Below are 22,444 nucleotides of genomic sequence, written 5' to 3'. Positions count from 1 at the left end.
GGAATTGCCCACCATCACAGAGATCTCAATGCAGATGGACTCTTTCCTGTTTGTGTTGGTGCTAACTCCAAACTGCCCAGCCAAACTATCGAACACTTCTCTCTGTGCCTGCATCCTCTCACATCATTTACTTTTTTGTTTTTCATCCATTTCCCTCTCACTGACACTGAGCAGCCTGGATCTGTTCATATGCGTTCCATTGGGACTAATGGGATTCAAAGTAGAATACAGGGTAGGGTTTATAGGAAGAGGGGCTCGCTTGTATAGAGTTCCATACTTCTGTATAAACCTCAAGACAATGAACACATTTGTTTTCATTTTTTCATGGGAGGTAGATGTCATTGGCAAAGCTAACATTTATTGCCCATTCCTAACTGCCTCAAAAATATGATGGTTAGCCACAGTCACAGTCCATATATTGAAGCTATTTCCACTGTGTTGTTGGGTAAGAGGTTCCAGGATTATGACCTATTGATGAGGAAGGAACAGCAATTTATTTCCAAGTCAGGATGGTGGCAGTTGATTGCCTTGTGACAGAGAGCAGGGGATTACAACAGCACCCTCACTACTTGGGCTGCTATGAAGTAGGTACAGCAGTCATTCCACCAGTACTCAGCAGCACAGGACATACATTAAAAAATTCATCCCGCCACTGAATACTAAATCTGTGACCAGCAATGTCTGTCACATTTAATAGGGTATTATGCATGTTTTTATTACCATGGGACGACAGTGACAGATTGTAATCATTAGTGTTAAAATATTTGCGATTATAAAATTAGGCATTAAATTGTCTATTGGTAGGCACTTTTAATTACTCTTCAATATACTTTGAAATGAGAGTGAGGTGAGGTAATTCCCTGTGCTGTGTTATTTTACAGAGTGAAAGCTATTTATTAGACAAACCCAAGATTAATGACACATTTCATTTGGTGGTTATTGTATGTAGAGTTGCTGCAGTTAAGAGTAATGTTTAGACAAAACAAATGCATGAAAAGGCAGCCGAAGAGATGGGTGTAGTTAAAGTAATGGTGGGGGAGAAATTTGTCTTTGGTTGCTGGCACTTACTGGGCATGAGAGTGTATGCTGCTGTTACCACACTGACATTACCTCTGTCTTGTACCACACAGCAGCATAAATATTTCTTGTGGTGCAGTTAGTGGTAATACCACAAAAATGTTAGGACTCAAACCTGCCTCAATGAGCTCTTGTTTTACAGAGGAACTTAGGAAACAGTTAGGCATGAAAAGACAAGCTTTTCCATCAAGCCTATACTGTGCACATAATGTACTGAGCATTATGATTGGAGGTGAACAGATTTTTAATCTCCTGGGAGAGGCAAATCACCAGGAAAAATCCCAGGGCAACACTATGAAAATATACTTAAAAGTTCCAATCTGACCACTTAGGCAATCAAAACCAGCCCAAGAGATCACAGTGATAACGTTCAACAGGAGACACAAGAGACTGGAGGAACAGCAGCTTATATTCTGCCTCGGCAGTCTACAACCCGATTGTATGAACATTGAATTCTCCAACTTCTGGTAAGTGCTCCCGCCCCATCCCTTTTTCCTCCCCTCCTTATCTACCTGGCCCCCATCACCATGCCTCTTTCTCCTCTCCCACCCTCTCCATCTCCCCATCGCTCCTCCCACTGGTTCCCCTCCCCACCCCCCTTCCTCCCTTTATTCCATGCTGCACCTCCCTGTCCTATTAGATGGCATTATCTTCAGCCCTTTGTCACTTCCACCCATCTCCTCCCAGCTTCTGGCGCCATTCCCACTCTCTCCTCCCCCATCTGTCTTGCTCCACCCCTTCCCTCCACCTTTTTTGTATTGGCTATCTCCCCTCTGTCCCGCTGAGTTCCTCCAGCATCTCATAATGTTCACGTTAGCTGAATCCACTTTCCATCTGTTTGATAGGTTCTAAACTGGGGCAGAGAGCACATCTAGCTCCTTCCATGAAAGGCTGCAGAGAGCCAGCTTCCTCCTCACTGGCTGCCAACACGCTCTGGAAGAAAATTGTGCTATTCCTTCATTTCCCACTTGCACCACAAAGCACATATTCACAAAGTTGTGTGGTCTCCTGGTGCCAGCAGTCTGTCTTGTACTGAACCCAAATGTCATCCTTAACCTCTAATACCAATGAAGTTCCCCAAGTTGAAGGTAAGGAAGAATAATAAAGTAAGGATAGGTGTTAAGAGGTCAGGTAACAATACAGTTTGTTGGATCCTCCTGTGAAGCTATTAGCTGCCTTGTTTCCTCCAATACAACATGTGGACTTTGTCGAACATAAACTGCTTTGCGACACCCTGAGGTTGTGAAAGGTGCTAGAGAAATGCATGTGTGTTTCTTTGGCTCTTGCCCCAAGTCAATGTGTTATACTGTACAACCCTGGCAGTTTCATACCAGTTACCTTTATTCTTTTGCAATATTATGATGCGAGGCCCAAAAAAAAATAAATTATTTATTCATGCAAAGGTGAGATTAATTAGCATAAAGTTAACAGTGACTTGATCTTTGTTCATATCATGATACCTCTGGACGTTTGGAGCATACTGTGGTGCATGCAGATCTGTCTCCTGGGATAAACCTGGAAGTTGAGCTAAATATTAATTATTAGAACCATTAAATTATGTTCTTAATTATGGCCCATCACATTTATAAATTTAATTGGTATATTTGTTAATCAGACCAACGTGCATATATGCACTGTCATTAAGGGTGTGCATGTTAGTGCTGATCTGTACATATTAATTAGACAGATTAGGCATCACCTGCATTAATTGGCTGCATCATTCTTGATCCAGTCCGCACCTTGCATTCACCTTCCATGGGATCTTGGCAGGCACATGGCTCCCTGTATCCTGGAGGATTCGATGAAGCAGAATGATCAATGAACATTGAGAAGGACTCAGGTTGTGGTTCTACTCCTGAGCTGCTGTGAGGGCCTTCTTGCAGGTTGTGGTAACAATGGCCTTTCCCACTCTCTCAAACTGTCCCTGATGATTAGAGAGATTCAGCAATATATTTCATAATTTATGGACGTAAATTATAACATTATAAAATAATATATTTATTTGTAACACCTTTACTTCTTGCAAATTAATTAAATCATTAATATTAATTCTAAAAAACAAGCAAAAACAAACCACTTAGCTTCACATAACTTTTAAAATTAAGGTTGGCAACCCCATTCAAATGAACAGGAGCATGTTAGTCACACTAGCTGTGGCTGGTATAAAGCTGAGGGAGCAAATTCAAAGCTCAGCGCATTACAGGACCATTGCCAATCTCAGCGCTCACAGGTAGAGCAGAAGGCCAAATGCATCACCTGGAATGCATTGAAGCACTTGCTTCAGCTAACCAGCATTTCTCTAAAGAACTATCAGATAAGCGTCAGTCGGTGTCCACTTCTGGGCTCCTTATTAAATGAAAGACGTCAAGACCTTGGAGAAAATGATAGCAGGGAAGAGGGATATCATTCATGTGGAAAAACTAACATTAAGCTGAGAGAAACAGCTAACAGTTCAGGTCAAAGCACATTCTGATGATGGGTCTTCAAACTGAAACATTGCCTTGCTTTCTCTTTCCACAGATGCTGCCTGATTGAGCACACAGACTGGGGATATGTGGCAGCCAAACAGGATTTACAAATACAGTGACGTGAAAGCATCAAACAATTAAGGGCAATTGAAGCCTCATCTATGAATGTAACCAGCTATACCTGAGTAATCTCAGTCAAAATTTCAAATTCATTTTGGACTTTTTTTATAACAGCCTTTTGGAAAAGACTACAGTTTAGACAATAATGAAGAAGTTCAGAAGGGAACTTCCTTCTTGGAGCTTTAACCTGAGGCTCTCGAATTCTCTTCAGAGATGAATTAAGGAAATATTTCTATTAATCTATCTTTTATGGCATCCAAAATTCAATCTCAGGTCACACATAGCCTGCATACACTTATAATTTGGTCAGAGTTTCCCAGCAGCTTAATCCTATTTTTAACTTTACTTTGTAGTTGTGGTTGTCTTGTCTAAGATTTGAAAAGATTGGTATTCACCACTATCAGCTCATTGGTGGTTAAATCCTAAGACAAGAGGCGATATGCACAGTGGCACAGCTAGTAAGAGCGACTGCCTCACAGGGCAAGAGACCCAGGTTCAATCTTGACCTCCAGTGCTGTCTATGTGGAGTTTGTATGTTCTCCCTGTGATGGCATGACATTCCTCTGGGTGCTCCAGTTTCTTCCCACATCCTGAAGATGTGCAGGTTGGCAGGTTAATTGGCCAGTTTAAATTGTCCCCAGTGTCAGTGAGTGGTGGAATTTGTGGGGAGCTGATGGGAGGGTGTGGAGAATAAAACGGGATTAGTGTAACTGGGTGCTTGACAGCCAATGTGAACTCAGTGGACTGTGCTATATGAATCTCTGCTTCTGTGACCTGTGAGCATTTGAATTGTTAGGTGTGCTAAACCAGATGAATGTAAATATGATTGTGCTATTGAAGAACCATGCCTAAGCTTCCAATGGTTTAATGTTTATCCTACACATGATGCATTGGAAACAGTGAGCTTGATGAAGTAAATATCCTTTCCCTGTTTTGAGTGCCGATGGCACCTGGTGTTCAAATGGATTGAAAACTATAACAACAACTGATATTAAGTCCACGCCTTTCAAAAGTGCACAGCATTCTGACAGTTCCTAATAATAACTTCAGCATGGCACATGCGACCTTCAGTCAATTCATATTGTGTGTTCATGTGCTTACTCCCAAACCAGATCCCATTACCCATCGCAGGACATATGGACCAGAACCAATACTCTTGGCCAATTCCAGTTCCATCCCTCATCCATCCCTTATTTTATTTGCTCCCCATTTTGTGGTTGTGTCCTTGGCTGCCAATCTTGCTAAATCCTGGAATTACCTCCTTATTTGTCCCCTAAATGTTACCTCTTTGACCAAGCCTTTAAGATAAGATCTCTTTATTAGTCACATGTAGATCGAAACACACATTGAAATGCATCTTTTTGTGTCAAGTGTTCTGGGGGCAGCCCACAAGTGTCACCAGGCTTCTGGTGCCAACATAGTATGCCCACAACTTCCTAACCTGTACATCTTTGGAATGTGGGAGGAAACTGGAGCACCCGGAGGAAACCCACACAGACACGGGGAGAACGTACAAACTCCTTACAGACAGTGGCTGGTTTTGAACCTGGGTCACTGGTGCTGTAAAGTGTTACGCTAACTGCTACACTACAGTGCCTCCCTTTAGTCACTGCACTAACATCTTGGAGCCACATTTCTACAGGTGTGAATATCGAAAGTGCTGTAGATGTTCTGATAAAGGGCTTTGACCTGAAATGTCAACTCTGTTTCTATTTCTACAGATGTTGCCTGGCATGTTCAGTGTTTCCAACATTTTCTGTTTTTGTTTTGTACCAATGCAAGTGTGGCTCAATTTAAAGATGTGTTATTTATAAATTTTTGCTAATGGACACTTTAAAGTATGTATCCTCAGTTTATAAATCCATTTATTGCTACCACAAATAACATGTCAGTCTCTCAGTTTCTGTCCATAGGAATGCAGGCATGGTAGTGTAGCGGTTAGCGTAACATTATTACAGCACCAGAGACCCGGGTTCAATTCCGGCCACTGTCTGTAAGGAGTTTGTACGTTCTCCCCATATATGTGTGGGTTTCCTCCGGGTGCTCCGGTTTCCTCCTACATTCCAAAGGCGTACAGGTTAGGAAGTTGTGGGCATGCTATGTTGGTGGCAGAAGCATGGCGAAACCTGCGGGCTGCCCTCAGAATGCTCTATGCAGAAGATGCATTTCACTGTGTGTTTCGATGTACATGTGACTAATAAAGATATCTTATCTTATAGTACTAATAAACCATAATGCATTTCTCCCAGCCTTTTCAAGTTCCAAAGTCTCACTTCAGGAAACATTCTTCAGGAACACATCCTTTTTGTAAGGTACAATAACAATATTTAAAAGACACTTGGATAAGTACATGGATAGGAAAGGTTTAGAGGGATGTGGCTTAGATGGGCATCTAAGATGAGGGACGAGCTTAGATGGGCATCTTGGTCAGCATGGACAATGTGGGCCAAAGGGCCTGTTTCCATGCTGTATAATTCTATGACTCCATGTAAATTGGGAAATACCTGTATTTTACAACACCCATAAGACCATAAGATATAGGAGCAGAATTAGGCCATTCAGCCCCTTGAGTCTGTTCTACCACTCAATCATGGCTGATCATTTTTTCAACCCCAGTCTCCCGGTTCTCCCCATAATTCTTAACCCTTTTACCAATCAAGAACCTATCCCTGTGAAATCTCTTCACAACATGTTGATTATGAAGAATTGAACTCATTTTCCTCACCTCCTATTCCAGTAGTTTTTATGACAAGTAACTTTACAGAAAAAAAACACATGACATTTACTATTTTAAACAATTCCTTTCATAAAACAGAGAAGCTGGTGGCCCAGTGTTTGGTCATATTAGAGCTGTACCAGATGAGTCACACTATTATTCCCTGCAGCCAATTCCCATTTCCCTGACATTGCACACTGTCGGGATTGATATGATAGGATTATCTCAGCATTCCTCACTACACCTGACCCTGAGTGACTGCCACAGCAAGCAAGAGTGACAGGATTGTCAACTTGAGGAGAGGGACAAGCAAGAGCAGCCGGGGATGTGACATTTACCAGTCATACGACCATCCCTGCTATTTTAAGGTTTGTTTTTCAAAACGTCAGGTTTCAGTGTTAAGTAATGTAAAGTAACTGGTAACAGGCAATGATAACTTGCATTGATATAGAGTGTGATTAAAAGTGATTTCATGGAGGCAGAATTAAATCGTAAATGGGATATTGAATGAAAGAAAGGGATATTAGATGAGGGTGTTCTGCACACTGGTTTGCAGGAAGGTTCTAGACGAGGGGGACGTAAACCAGCTTCCCCTCAATTGACTCTGTGTCCACTTCCTGCCTTCTTGGGGAAGCAGCCAACATAATCAAGGACCCCTCCCACCCTGGTCATTCTCTCTTCTCCCCTCTCCCATTGGGTAGAAGATACACAAGCTTGAGAGCACGTACCACCAGGCTCAAGGACAGTTTCTATCCTGCTGTTATAAAGCTTTAGAACAGATCTCTCAAATGCTAAAAGGTGAACTTTTGATCTCCCAACCTATTTCACCATGGCCCTTGCACTATATTTGTCTACTTGTACTGCACTTTCTCTGTAACTGCAACACTATATTCTGTATTCTGTTTCTCTTTTTACTACCTTGATGGAATTATGTATGGCATAATCTGTCTGGATGGCACACAAACAAAAGCTTTTCACTGTATCTCAATACATGTGACAACTATAAGCCAATTCAATTCTATTCAATTCAGCCGACCAGTTAAAGGATCAAACTGACAGAAAGCATGACTGTCATTGGAGAATGTGAATGCAGGGAGGGATGTGGCAGTTGAAGGGATGCAAAGAGAAAGCCTAGGTTCAAGGAGGGAATGATGCGGGAGGAAGTTAGAGAAATGAGTCAGGTGAACCCAGTAAAAGATTATAACACGAGGATGGGAATATGAAGAACTGGGGAACCAAGCACTGAAGTAGGTCTCTGAAAACAGGAAGAATGGACCAATGGATGTTTTAGGAATGAATACTAAACTTTCAATTGGTGAAGGTTTGACTGGGAAATGAGTGGACCTGCCAATGAGGGCTCAGACGGACAAAGGCTAAGGCAGACGTGGAGGTAAGCAATGGTGGTGTTAAATGGTCTGTTAGGTATAGTAAAGATGTGGGGCCAAAGAGGATGACAAGGTTACGAGCAGTCTAATTTAATTAAACTGTGTTGAGGGCTTGTAATAGATGATAATGACAATGACTTTTGTCAAAATATACAGTTAATAGCAGGGCCCTTAACAGCATTTATGTACAAAGGGATCTTGGGGTTCAAGTCTATAGGTCCCTGAAAGTGGCAATGCAAGTAGATAGAGTGGTAAAGAAGGCGTATGGCAGGCTTACCTTCATCATAGAGTATAAGAGTCAAGAAGTCATGTTGCACTTGTACAAAACTTTGGTTAGGCCACATTTGGAGTATTGCAAGCAGTTCTGGTTACCCCATTGCAGGAAGGATGTGGAGGCCCTGGAGAGGGTGCAGAAAATGTTTACCGGGATGTTGCCTGGATTAGAGGGTATTAACTATAAGGAGAGATTGGACAAACATGGATTGTTTTCTCTGAAGAGTTGGAGGCTGAGGGGAGACCTGATAGCAGTTCATAAGATTATGAGAGGTGTAGATAGGGTAGACAACCAGAATCTTTTTCTCAGGGTCAAAATGTCGAATACTAGGTGGCATAGCTTTAAGGTGAGAGGGGGAAAGTAGGAGGTGTGCGGGGCAAGTTTTTTACACAAAGAGTAGTATGTGCCTGGAACGTGCTGTCAGGGATGGTGATGGAAGTAGATACAATAGTGGTGTTTAAGAGGTTTTTAGATAGACACATGAATATGCAGGGAATGGAGGGATATGGATCATGTGCAGGCAGAAGGGACTAGTTTAACTTGGCATCGCACTCAGAACAGACATTGTGGGCTGAAGTCCCTGTTCCTCTGCTGCACTGTTCTATGTTCTATGTATCCTACAGTTCAGCTGGAAGAAATATAGACATAACATGGGTGCAAACTCAGATTCATGCCATTCACTGTGCTGCCCTTTGTTTCTGCTGGAAGTGATTGCTATTGCTGCCTCTGTGCTGAATGTGAATTATAGACAGAATTAATTTTTAAAACTATTTGTTACAGCCTGCTAGATTACATGATAAGTTATCCTACTGTATTAACGTTCTAATTATCTCATAAACTAATTTAATTTTCCAGTGCTTATCTATCAGATCTGTTCCAATCTATATGCGACTATCCATAAAGAGGGAATGTATATTGACCTTTGTCGTGCACTGTGCTAATTTTTATTTCGTACAAAAAAAATCAATACAAATTAAAAACACATGACCCGTTATCTATCTGGCTTACTTACTGATCTCAACATCTGTTCCTGTGTTGGTCCCACTCCAAGAATGTATCATTATATTGTTATAGGGGATTTGACTCCTCTGTGCACACATTCCACATCCCAATTTTCGTCTGCATTTCTTCACCATCCACTGCAGCTGGCAGGATGGCAACATTGTGGAAGAGTCAAGAAGAAAATGTTCCACGTGTATGTATGGATACGTGAATGCCTACGCTTAAGAGGCATTTAGACAGAAACTTAAATAGGCAAGGCATAGAATGATACAATCTATCTCACAGCTACCATCCAGCAGGAGGTACAGAAGCCTGAGGTGCCACACCACCGTGTTCAAGAATGGCTACTTCCCTTCAACCATTCAGTTCTTGAACCAGCCTGCATGACCCCAATCACGACAGTTTAGCAACACCATGACCACTTTGATCACTTTGCAAGAAAATGGACTTTTTTTTTGGTTCTAATTGTGTTCCTGTAAAAATTGTGTACAATTTATGTTTAAGTTGTATTTTTCTTGTGAATGCTGCTTATCTGCTGCTATGTGCCTGTGATACTGCTGCAGGTAAGTTTATCATTGCATCTGTGTATAAATGTACTTGTGATTATGACAATAAACTCGATCTTAACTTTGTCCTAACGCAGACAAATGGGGTCAGTGTAGATGGGCAAAAAGATTGGCATGGATGTGATGGGCCGAAGGGCCTGTTTCTGTGCTGAACAACTTCATGACTTTATTTATATGGCCTCTCCTCAAGTGGAAGTCTATTGAAAGAATATGGTTCCCAATTCATCTCAAGTTTTGCTAATTCAAGTGGGCAAAGTTCCAGTACACAGTCAAGGTCACTCTATCCTGCCCCAAACCCAATGGGGGAATAATTAAAATTGGACATGTGCAAGAGGCCAGAATTGGAGGAGTGCAGAGATCTTGGAAGTTCATATGGCTGGATGAGATGATGGAGATAAGGCAGGTCGATACAATGGAAGGGAGTTTTAAAACTGCTCAGTGAATACTTTTCTGGGCTATGGCATCAATTCTACTTTTCATTTGAAAGAAAAACATGAAAGAAATGGATTGTGACAACCAGTTAACACTCCAGTTTTTCACCTTTAGACAGGAATGCAAAACATATCAATGCAGCACTGAAAATGTCTTCCTTCTGCCGGTTGCATTAGTTGGAGCCAGAAGAGTTTGGCTACCTTGGGAGATCCTATTTGCTTGCTCCTTTAGCGTGATTACTGTCTAAAACTCGGTATAGGTACTTGGCCCCTTTGGGGTTTCACTCAGAGAGGCCACGTGGATGAACGTTATAGGAGCAGCGAAGCATCGTGAAATTGAAGCAGGATAAACATGGCTTCACAATACAACTTGTAACATGAGAAGACATTGACAACAGATGTTGGCCGTCTCCCTCACAACCTCATAGGGAAAAAAACATAAAACCAATTAACGTATCACAAACTGGTAAATATAAAACAAACTAACCGTCATCCAATTCCATGGTCAAGAAGGTCCCTTGTGCAATCCCTGCTGTCCTCCTGTATCCACTATTCATAAAATCAATACAGATTTAAACTGTAAAGCCGAGACTGTCTCACATATATTGAGACAAACTTATTCCACTAAATATAGCAGTTTCCACAGCAATACCATCTCCAATCTAACTTAGCTAATTAGTGCTGCTGTTGTGTAAAAATATTAACCTACTTTCTATTTGAAACAACTATACACATGAGTCCAATGACCATTCTTCCATTTTATTGCTTTGAAGGCAATATACTATGCAAACTCACAGTGTTGTATTCAGCTGAAAGTGAGCAGGCCCCAGAATCTACGCTGGTGGCAAGATTTGCACTGGCTTCATCCATAACAGTGGATCATTTCATTCATTCACTTCTTATTAATGTAGGGGGAATAACAATCAAAACCTATAACTAGACAGCCGATCTGTGTTGGTGAGGAGAGTTCCACAAATGAAGTCTTAGCTTGTAATCACTTAATCCCATTGACTAGCCCACATAAATTGAACAAAGAGTAGAGTATATTTTAATTAAGTCCATTGAACCAGCATTTGTGAAGGATAACACCACATCTCACTCCCGTGTAAAACACGGCTTTGTGTCGACACGTATTTAGTACAAGGAAAAAAAAATGTAACAATGGACTTCTGCCAACTCAGCTTTTGAGAATTCACCAGGAAATATGTTTAACCCTTCCCTGCCAGGTTCCTTCCATCGTTGAGTGGTAAAAGGTAATACTCATGTTCGAATGCACAGCACTGCTCCTCCATATGCTACACCATCTAAAATCAGGTTGCCCTAGAAAGAAAGAGCTTGCCTCTCCTTCACACTGTTCATGACCTCAGAACCTCCAAAATCGTTCTTCAGCCTGTATATAGTTTTGAAGATGTGTCAGTAATCAGGGAAATGTGGTGGTTAAGTTGTGCATAACAGTGTCCCATGAACAAAAAAACAGTGAGGTAACAACCAGATAATCTATTATAGTGGTGTTGGCCGAGGGATTATCTTCCATGCTTTCTGCAAACCCCAGGTAACCTTTCAACAAAATCTAGGTTGCCAATGAATAACTTGATTCACTGTTTATTAATTTGGAAGAACAGGAGGACTAGCCCAGCTCCTCCATCAAATTGACCAACACTTTGCCACACGATAACAACCACTGCTCAGATGCCTGGCACTTCACATCTGTGAAATCATATTCCAGGAGAGAGGGTGAGAAATATATGGAGGGAAAACTAGAACTGGGTGGAGAAGGGCATTATATCGCCATTCATGTTGGCTGTGGTCCCTATACAATTTGGAATAAGTATGAACGCAATACTCCAGATGTGGCCTAATCAGAGTTTATAAAGCTGCAACATAACTTCCTGAATGTTAATCTAATGATAGTTACATCTCCATCAACAGCTTCGAGCCCTATCATTGGACTTGTGGGGAAAGGTGCCGGCATAGATACAGTGGACAGCCAGCACCTTTTCCCAGAGCGGCAATGGCCAATACCAGAGGACATCTGTTTAAGGTGAGTGGAGGAAAGTTTAGGCGGAATGTCAGAGGTCAGTTTTTACACAGAGAGTGGTGGGTGCCTGGAATGCACTGCTAGGGGTGGCGGTAGTAGAGGCTGATACAATAGGGACATTTAAGAGATTCTTAGACAGGTAGATGGAAGCAAGAAAAATGGAGGGTTATGGGCTATGTAGGAGGGAAGGGTTAGATTGATCGTGAAGTACCTATCCACCTATCTCTGCTCTGTTTCTCCCCCCTATATATTGGACTTCTCCTTTTCCTATCTTCAGACCTGAAGAAGGGTCCTGACCTGAAACATTGATTGTCTGCTTTTCTCCATGGATGCTGCCTAGCCTGTTGAGTTCCATCAGCACCTTGTAATTTTTTCATCTAGATTCCAGCATCTACAGTCCTTATTTCTCTTGTTTTATATAGGTCGGCCCAACATCATGGGCTATAGAGCCCATATTGTGCTGTACTGTTCTATGTAAAACCAGGTAGACAGACCAGTGGCTCTCAGGTTTTATCCTGAGCTGCTGAACTCTAGTTTTTATGACAGCTGACTTGATAGGTGCTGCCAATGAGTTGGGATCCAACTTTTGGGAACAAGTCGTCAATACGTTCAGTTTGTCTGAGAGTCTGCAGTTGGTTTCAGTCAGGCATTAAAAATAAAACACGAGGGAACACAAGAGCCTGCAGATGCTGGAATATGGAACAACAAACAATCTGCTGAAGGAACGCAGCAAGTCATGCAGCATCTGTAGGGGGGAAAGGAATTGCTGATGTTTTGGGTTGAAACCACAGATCAAACAAAAAACACAATTCCATTTGAAGGAAAGCATTCTGGAGTGAGGTATAGACCTGAGAGCTGAGGTGGGGAAATTATGTCTTTCAATCCACCCTCAGCTTCCAATTTCCTTTGAGGTCAGCACTATCAAAAGAATATCATCACAATTCTAATGAGGTAAATCACGAATTCCTCATCCCATTCCCACTCTGACCTATCTGTATGTTGTTACAGTGTTCAATGTGAACTTAAGGAACGGGCACCTCACCTTTTGTCCAGACACATTCCAACAATTTGGGACTCAATATTATGTTCAACAATTTCAGATAACTCACATTTCTGGTTTGCATTCAAACTGGCCAGTTCTGCTGTATGTTATCAACCTGTAGTATTAACTCAGTTTATATCTCTTCACAGATGCTGTCTGACCTGCCATACATTTCCAATGTGCTTTTCTTGCTGTCAGCAATAGTTCTGACCTGCATTCCAGCACTTTAACATGGCCCTTCATTTTTTCTCTCTCTAACTGACCTCATTAATTTAGCAACCAGATGGCTCGGTAAACATTAGGGTAACCTTTGCCTCACCTTAAAAAAGGTTTTTCATTCCTCCTCTGCCCTCCATATTATCACTTCAATATTTTGTGTCATCTCCCATCTCCTCAGAGTGATGGTCGAACAACTAATCTTATCAGCAATGGGTATTCATTATGTGAGGTGTTGATCTTTCTGTCTATGTTTCTAAAAAGCTGTGTTACTGACGAACTTTCGCAACAGAACTATGAGTTTTTACTCCAATACTCTGTAAAAAGATAAAATCCTGTGTAAAGCAAAAACTGCACTTGCTGTAAATCTGAAATAAAATCAGAAAATGCTGGAAAAACTCAATAGATTTGGCAACCTCTACAGTGAGAGAAACACAGCTAACACTGTGACTAGAAATGCCCACTCTGCTCTTCCCTCCTTACTTGATTCCCTGTCCTGGACATCTGCAATATTTCAAGCATTCCTTCTTTTCCAACTTCTTTCCAAGTCGGCTTTGTTATAGTATTCAGAAAAAAAATCAAATGTTCAGATATTTTCATTTCACCAAATTTTGTTTTATTCATATAATCCTAGATATTTACAGCAGAGAATGAGAGCCTTTGGCTAATCATGTCAATGTTGGCTGATAAAAATGTTCAAATTAAACCTATTTCACAGCTTGGTCTGTTGCCCTATACGTTATGGAAGATAAAGTATTCATTGTTTGGTACATTTTTAAATGTGTTAATGGTTGCTGCCTCCATCACTTTTTCTGACAGTGAGCTCTGGATTCCCAACACAGTTTAAGTGAGGATTTTTTTATATGCAACTCTGCTCTAAACCTTAATTATCTTGTATGGATGACCACCTAGTTATTACCTTTAATTAGGAAAAGTTGGTCCTTCCTGTTTGCCCTGTCTAGGCATTTCACAATCTTATACAACTCGATTAAATTCCTCCCCCCATCCCACCCCCCTCCCCCCCAGCCTCCCTTGTTCCAATAAGACAACCCCACCTAGCCAACCTTTCCTCAACAAATTTCTCCAGACAAGACAAAGCTGCTTGAGAATTTGCTGAAATATTAATTTACATGGAATAATTTATTTTGACTTGATGTCCCATTGTGCAAGCTTCCTATGGGTTGAAGAAATGCTGAATATCTTGGAAATATCTGTAATCGAGGGTGGATCCAAAATTTGAAAGGCAGGTGCAATGTATGTGTGGCTTCTTATTCTAACTGTGCGTGGTGCCAAGAATATAATGAATCACAAGGAGACTGCTGAAACTGCTATAAAGAGAAGAGAACTGCTAACACATGTGTATCTTCTTTTATTCCATTCTCTCCAACTGCTCTGTGCACGTGGACAAACGTCATACATGATTCACAAACTGTCATACACTACAGCGAGATTTCAGATGGAATCCATGTAAAGTAAGTTTGTGCCTGAGACAGTTACTGAGTAAAATGATGTAACCATGAAAGCCGATCAAAGGCAAGAAAAGAAACAGGAGAGACTGTAGGTGAAATAGATGAATGGAAATCCTGGAATAAAGAACCTAGTTGGTCAACATTTTGGGGCCAGACATCTCAAAAGACTATCAAATAGACTGCAAACATAAATGCTTCAATTTATATAAAACCAGTCTCTTTGACCCAGTTTTGCCTTTATACCCTAAATAACATTGCATGGAACTTATCAATTTCAATTATCTGGCACGGTAGCATAGTGGTTAGCATAACGCTATTACAGTGCCAGCAACCCGGGTTGAATTCCAGCCACTGTCTGTAAGGAGTTTGTACGTTCTCCCTGTGTCTGCGTGAGTTTCCTCCGGGTGCTCTGGTTTCCTCCCACGTTCCAAAGACATACAGGTTAGGAAGTTGTGGGCATGCTATGTTGGCGCTGGAAGCATGACGACACTTGCGGGCTGACCCCAGAACATTATGCAATGGATGCATTTCACTGTGTGTACATATGACTAATAAAGAAATCTCATCTTCCTTCTTTGGAACATTATAGGATTTTTTTAGCTATGTGTATGATTCCATTATTTGGAATGAGCTGCCAGAGGAAGTGGTTGAGGCATGTACAGTAGTATCATTTAAGAAGCACTTGGATAGGTATGTGAAGGGGCAGGGCAGAGAGGGATATGGGCTGGACACAGGAAATTGGAACTAGCTGGGTGGGCACCATGGTCGGCATGGACCGGTTGAGTCGAAGGGCCTATATCCGAGTTATATTACTCTGTGATTCCATGTTAAAGGCATTAAGAAATATTCTGAAGGATGAGAAAAAGGTCTTGAGCCAAAGAGATAGAGAGTAAGAGAGGTTTAGGGAGGGAATTCCTGAGTTTGGGGGCTCAGCAGTTGAAGGTCCTGTCTCCAACGATGGAGATGTTAAATCCCAATAATGAAAGAAAACTGCAGCAAGAATTGATACAGTATATGATTTGAAAATGGGAAAATACTTTATTATTAGACATTAAAATGCATTAAAAACCTGATTCAAGAGCTCTTAAAATCTTTGTTACATTTCCCAATTAAAACCCCTTATGCCTTGAGTCAAGCTTCCTATTTAGGGTTGTTCACATCGTCATGTTAAGGTTGGTGAGAATATTACAGTTTGGCTGCAACTATGGGAGGAAGGAGTTCTCAAGGATGGGACGCCAAGGTGTCCCCTGCTCCTTTGTAACACAGAAATAGTCATTGTGCCATTGCTGTTTTGATTACACATTTCTCAGCATCATGTGACATGAATTGATATCAAATGAGAAGGCTTTAGAGGGATAACTACAGATTACTTAGGACAATCTATGGCTTTCAGAGGAAGAGTTCAGTAGGATGATCAGAAATCAAATGTGGTCACCTTGGATAGGTAAAATAAATGCTCCTGTGTCACTATAATGTTTAATGTATTTTCTATTTCAGAATAATCATGCAAATATTACTCTAACCAATGGGATCACTACTTATCTAAATGCAGTGCAGACTGATGTCCAATAAGGCATCAGCCCTTTACTCAGTATTTCTTATCACAATAGTCACTCTCACCTCCAACAGCCTTTCCACTGGATATGAGCTAATCTACAGGACAAATGGGAAATCAAAACCTTCAGTCCAGAACTATGGTCACTCCAACTTCAGTCATCAATTTACAGTACATAGACAACACTTGTATATAGAGAAACATAGAAACATAGAAAAACTACAGCACAATTCAGGCCCTTCGGCTCACAAAGTTGTGCCGAACATGTCCCTACCCTAGAAATTACTAGGCTTACCCATAGCCCTCTATTTTACTCAGCTCCATGTACCTATCTAACAGTCTCTTGAAAGACCCTATCGTATCCGCCTCCACCACCGTTGCCGGCAGCCCATTCCACGCACTCACCACTCTCTGAGTAAAAAACTTACCCCTGACGTCTCCTCTATATCTACCCCCCAGCACCTTAAACCTATGTCCTCTTGCGGCCACCAATTCAGCCCTGGGGAAAAGCCTCTGACTATCTACCCTATCACTACCTCTCATCATCTTATACACCTCTATCAGGTCCCCCCTCATCCTCCGTCTCTCCAAGGAGAAAAGGCCGAGTTCCCTCAACCTGCTTTCATAAGGCATGCTCTGCATTCCAGGCAGCATCCTTGTAAATCTCCTCTGCACTCTCTCTATGGCTTCCACATCTTTCCTGTAGTGAGGCGACCAAAAATGAGCACAATATTCCAAGTGGGGTCTGACCAGGGACCTATATAGCTGCAGCACTGTACATGTATATAAAACAATGCCATATAAAACTTTGGTTCAGCCGCACTTGGAGTATTGTGTGCAATTCTGGTCACCCCATTACAGGAAGGATGCGGTAGCTTTGAAGAGGGTGCAGAAGATGTTTACCAGGATGCTGCCTGGATCACAAGGAGAGGTTGGACAAACTGAGGTTGTTTTCTCTGGAGCGGCAGAGACTGCGGGGAGACCTAATAGAAGTTGATAAAGTTATGAGAGGCTTAGACAGAGTAGACAGTCGGTCTCTTTTTCCGAGGGTTCTGATGTCAAATACTAGAGGACATGTATTTAAGGTGAGAGGGGAAAAGCTTAAAGGAGATGTGCGGGGCAAATTTCTTACACAGAGGTGTCTGGAATGGGCTGCCAGTGGTAGTGGTCGAAGCAGAAACGATAGTGGCTTTTAAGTGGCTGTTAGACACATAAATATGCAGGGAATGGAGGGATATGGATCATGTACAGGCAGAACATATTTTGTTTAATTCAGAATCGTGTTCAGTCCAGACATCGTGTACCTGTTATTGTACTGTACTTCTCTATGTTCTATGTATGCATTTGGAGGTTGAACTCTGAGTGCTTGTTGACTCGTTTACTGGGTGGTAAACCATACACTAGATATCTGCAAAATAAAGACCCTTTACCAACCTGCCCCCACTATTAGATACCACACCAACAATGTAGGTCCACGACATGACCCTGAGAAATGAAAACCACGACCCAAATCTTGGGGGCCATCTCTCACCAAAGGCAGACATCTTTGATAATATTCATGACTGCCTTCTCGGCCTTAGGAGTCTGAAGTAAACCGAAAGACCCGAAACGTCAACAATTCCTTTCCTCTCACAGATGCTGCTTGACCCGTGTTGAGTTCCTTCAGCAGATTGTTTCTTGCTCCAGATTCCAGCATCTGCAGTCTCTTGTGTCTTCCAGAGAAAGGAGTTGATGCAGAATCAGTTGATTCAGGTTCTTAAAAAAAAATTGGGACAAAAGAGAAAAATTTAGAATTAAAACTTAATATTGGGAAGGCAAAGATGCATTGATCAGCAATGATCTGATTGAACAGCAGACCAGGATCAAGCAACTGAAAGGTCTACTTCTGCTCCTGTCTTCTTAATGTAGAAAACCAACAGGTGGGTGAGTCTGGGAGACAGAAATCAATGATAGAATGATTATTCATAGGATCTGGTTGGTGTGACCTTGCTGGGCTGAATGACCAGTAATTTCATGGTCACCATTACAGATTTTTTAGTTACTCATTCACCCAGATGTATTTAATTAATTGCACTTAAATTCCCAGTAGCTGTGAATGTGGGATTTGTATTCATGTCCGCAGACCCATCAGTTCAGGCCTCCTGATTACAGCCGTGGTAACATAACCACAACGCTGTCAAACCCTGCAGCAAGGCTGCCCTGTAAAGCTGGTCTCGGAAACAAACCGTCTCACCCAAAGCGAAGGTAGGACTTTCTTGTTAAAGTTTGCTCAGATGTGATCACCTGATACATGAATAAAATATGACAACATATAATTTTAAATAATCTTCCACACAGCACACTAAGTTTTCTTGACTCCTTGTCCCTAAGGAGCTCATTATATGGTTAGTACATTTGAAACATATGAAACAATGCAGGGACAAAATGAAGGGGTAAATACTTGAGGTATTTGAACCCTGTGTTACAAACAGACAGCAAGAGGAACATTTTGTACAATTTTATTCATAGATTCATAAAGTTATACAGCACGGAAACAGGCCCTTCAACCAAGGTACCTATCCCATTTGTCTGCATTTGGCCCATACCCCTCCAAATCTTTCCTATCCATATACCTGTCCAAATGTCTTTTAAAATATTGTAATTGTACCTGCCTCCACCACCTTCTCTGGCAGCTCGTTCTATACACCCACCACCCTCTGTCTGAAAAATTCACCCCTCAGATTTACTTTTCCCTGTCACCTTAGTTTTACAAATCAGCAATGCGTCTGTTTTTGATCACCAAAGCAGTGAACTGAACCATTGAAGTTTACAACATTTGAGGGAGAGATAGTCTCAGATATCTTGTACCTTTTGAGTGAGGAAGTGTTTCTTTTCCCAGGGTGGGGGAATCTAAAACTGTCACCCTGCCCTCCAGTTTTAGATTCCCCCACCCTGGAAAAAGGACTGTGACTATCATCCCTATCTATGCCCCCTTTAATTTTACAAACCTCTACAAGGTCACCCCTCAGTCACCTTTGCTCCAGAGAAAACAATCCCAGCCTATACAATTGCTCCTTATAACTCAAGCCCTCCAGTCCAGGCAACATTCCTGTGAATCTCTTCTGCCCCTCTCTAGCTTAACCACATCCTCAATCTGGAAGATTAAAAGAGAAACTACTTTTCTGAGAAGCTTCCATGACAATTGGACCGTTTATAATGATTAAATAAGTTGATAGAGATGATGGAGTGAAAGTGTCTTATCTGGGAGAGCTTTCCTGGAGTGGGAGGCAGTGGATCAGTCATTGACCATCCAGATGCCAAGAACGACTTCCTCACTCAAAAGGTATAAGATATCTGAGAACATCTCTCCCTCAAGTTCAGTTCACTGCTTTGGTGATCAAAAACACACGCATTGCTGCTTTGTAAAACTGAGTCCACTGTTCTGTTTCTTTATTGCCTTGCGATTGACTGGACATATTAAAATGAAATACAATGTTATCAGATATAGGTTTTTTATCAGGTAAAAGTGCCAAGGAATGCAGAACCAATAGTCATAAGCTAACTGAAAAGAAGCCTAGAGTGACTAAATGGTTCATGTTGTCAGAATGGTATCGTGAGGAAAGGTCTTACTTCAGAAAGTAGATGTAATTCTAATGCTAACATCCTGAGCCAGTTAGCAAAGCAACAAGAGGTCACCTCTTGATTTGAAGCCATGTGCTTTTGGGTCAGTTTGTCTTGGATTGGCTCCCCAAAACTGGTGTGAGACCACTCACACCAACCTGTTCCAGATTTGGGGAGACCAGTCAAGCTGACCTTCCATATCCAGGTGATGCCCCATGAAGCAGGCTGTCAGCTGAGAAAGGAGGGAGTCCTTGGAGGATGGTAGGGTTGGAGATTGTACAGAAAGTGAGTAGGTCTCAGGTGTTAGATTATAAGGCTCCCACCTCTGCCTAATACCTTGAAGGTTTTTAACAGCTCACCACTTACTTGAACTCACCTTTCATTTAGGACAACTGACCCTTGTCAGGGACCATCCTCTACGTGAATCTGTGGCGTTCAATGCACTTCACATCTGACCCTTCTCAGTATATCTGTGCTCCATATTGGAATGTAAGAAATAGGAGGAGGAAGAGGCCATTTGGCCCCTTGAGCTTGCTGCATGATTTTCCTCCATAATACTGTCTGCCTCCCCACCATCTCAGCTGATGTGTTGTTGTAAACCTCACTCTGCTTTGTTACTGCATCAAAGTTTGTTTGATAACATTCTCATGAAGTTCTTTGGGACAGCTACTTCATTAAAAGTGCCATGTAAATCCAAGTTGTTGATCCTGGCTGAGGAAATTAAATATTTTCTTTCCCCTTGAGATCATTACTTTGCAACCAATATGATGCAAAATATATTGACAAGAGTGTGTGCATGTTTTATTTAACTAATGAACAAATTTAGGATATTTTCAGGATAGAGGATTGTAATAAAACAGTGAGAAAATGAGGGCAGAAGAAATCAATAGGTCACCAATATGACAAAAACAAAAGAATAATGCACTGGTTGAGCCTATTGGTAGATTATTTCAACACATCTAATTGGTGAGTTCATTCCATGTGATTGACTCTGGCTTTGCACCTCTGAGGCATGACTTTCATTTCTCCAAGAACTACAGCTGATTAAGGACAAGCAATTCAATTCAAGTTAAAAAAAAAAGATCTATGCAGCTCCAAGCTCAGTGGAAGCGTGGGGAAAGTTTAAATAGTTTAAATAAGATACTCTTACAATTAAGATAGTTTCCACTTTCTACCACTGCCTCTGGGTCTTTGAAAACCTGTGTCTTTCTGTTCCCTCTTTTGGAAAACATTTTGGTTCTACATTATCTTCCAACAAGTTAATTGACCTGCCAATCAAACAAAGCTGCAACTCTCACCAGCAACCTGAAATGAAACAACCTTTCTTGCAAGGAGACAGAGTAATTGCAATTTTAGCTTAAAAGAGCACACACCAACATTGCTTCTTTTATTTATTTACAGATCGTGAACATTGCTGGCAGAGCCAATGTTTATCATCCATCCCTAATTACTCCTGGATTTAGGAGTTCCCCAGACCATTTCAGAGGATAGTTGAGACTCAATCACTTGTGGGTCAAGAATTAAGGGTGGGTCAGCCTGAGTGATGGTGGCAAGGTGGTGAATCTGGAGCAACAAACAATCTGCTGAAGGAACTCAGCAGGTCAAGGAGCATCTGTGGGAGGAAAGGAATTGTTGACATTTTGGGTCAAAACCCTGCTTCAGGACGAAGAGTGGAGAGGGGAGATAGCCAGTATAATGAGAAGAAGGGGAGGGGTGAGGCAGGGGTCAGAGGTGATTGGTGGACCGAAGGGGGAGGGTGCTGAAGGATGTTGGGTGGATCAAGCTAAGTGGTCGACAATTCCTTTCCCCCCCACAGATGCTGTTCGACCCACTGAGTTCCTCCAGCAGATTGTTTACTGCTCCAAATTCCAGCACCTCCATTCTCTTGTGTCTCCAAAGCAGTGAATCTGATGGGTTTTAGAAACAATCCAAAAGTTTCCTAATTGACTAAATTACAGTTTTAATGTAATAGTTTGAATTTCAATTTCCAGCAGAGTCAGGCTGATTCAACCCCACACCCTCAAATGAATAATTTAAGTTTCTGTTTACTGGTCCGCTAACATAACGCCATGAAAATCAAAGAACAGCATATGATGGAAATTTGAAATAAACCAGAAAATGCTGGGAATGTTCAGCAGGTCAGGCAGTATCTATAGAAAGAGAAACACAATTAACGTTTCAAGTTGAAGAGCTTTCATCAGAACCATGAACTTATTCACCACTTTAGTTCGCTTAGCATTTGCCCTGCTTTAATTGTAAACAGAATGACTTCCTCTGATTATAAAGCAGATTTATATGATCACAATATTTTCAGGGCTAGGGGAAAAGAGCAGCTGAGTAGAAATAATTGGATCTCTCATTCAGAGAGCTATCACAAGTATAGATGGCTGAATGGTCTTTCACAGATTCTACCATCCAAGATGAGAAGCTTCTTTCTGAAGATTAAAGGAGTAAAGTTGTAGGGTCCTGTCTTGCCATGGAGTTG

Source organism: Pristis pectinata, chromosome 13, assembly GCF_009764475.1.
Source record: "Pristis pectinata isolate sPriPec2 chromosome 13, sPriPec2.1.pri, whole genome shotgun sequence".
Classification (NCBI taxonomy): domain Eukaryota; kingdom Metazoa; phylum Chordata; class Chondrichthyes; order Rhinopristiformes; family Pristidae; genus Pristis; species Pristis pectinata.
This window is presented reverse-complemented; position numbering follows the sequence as displayed.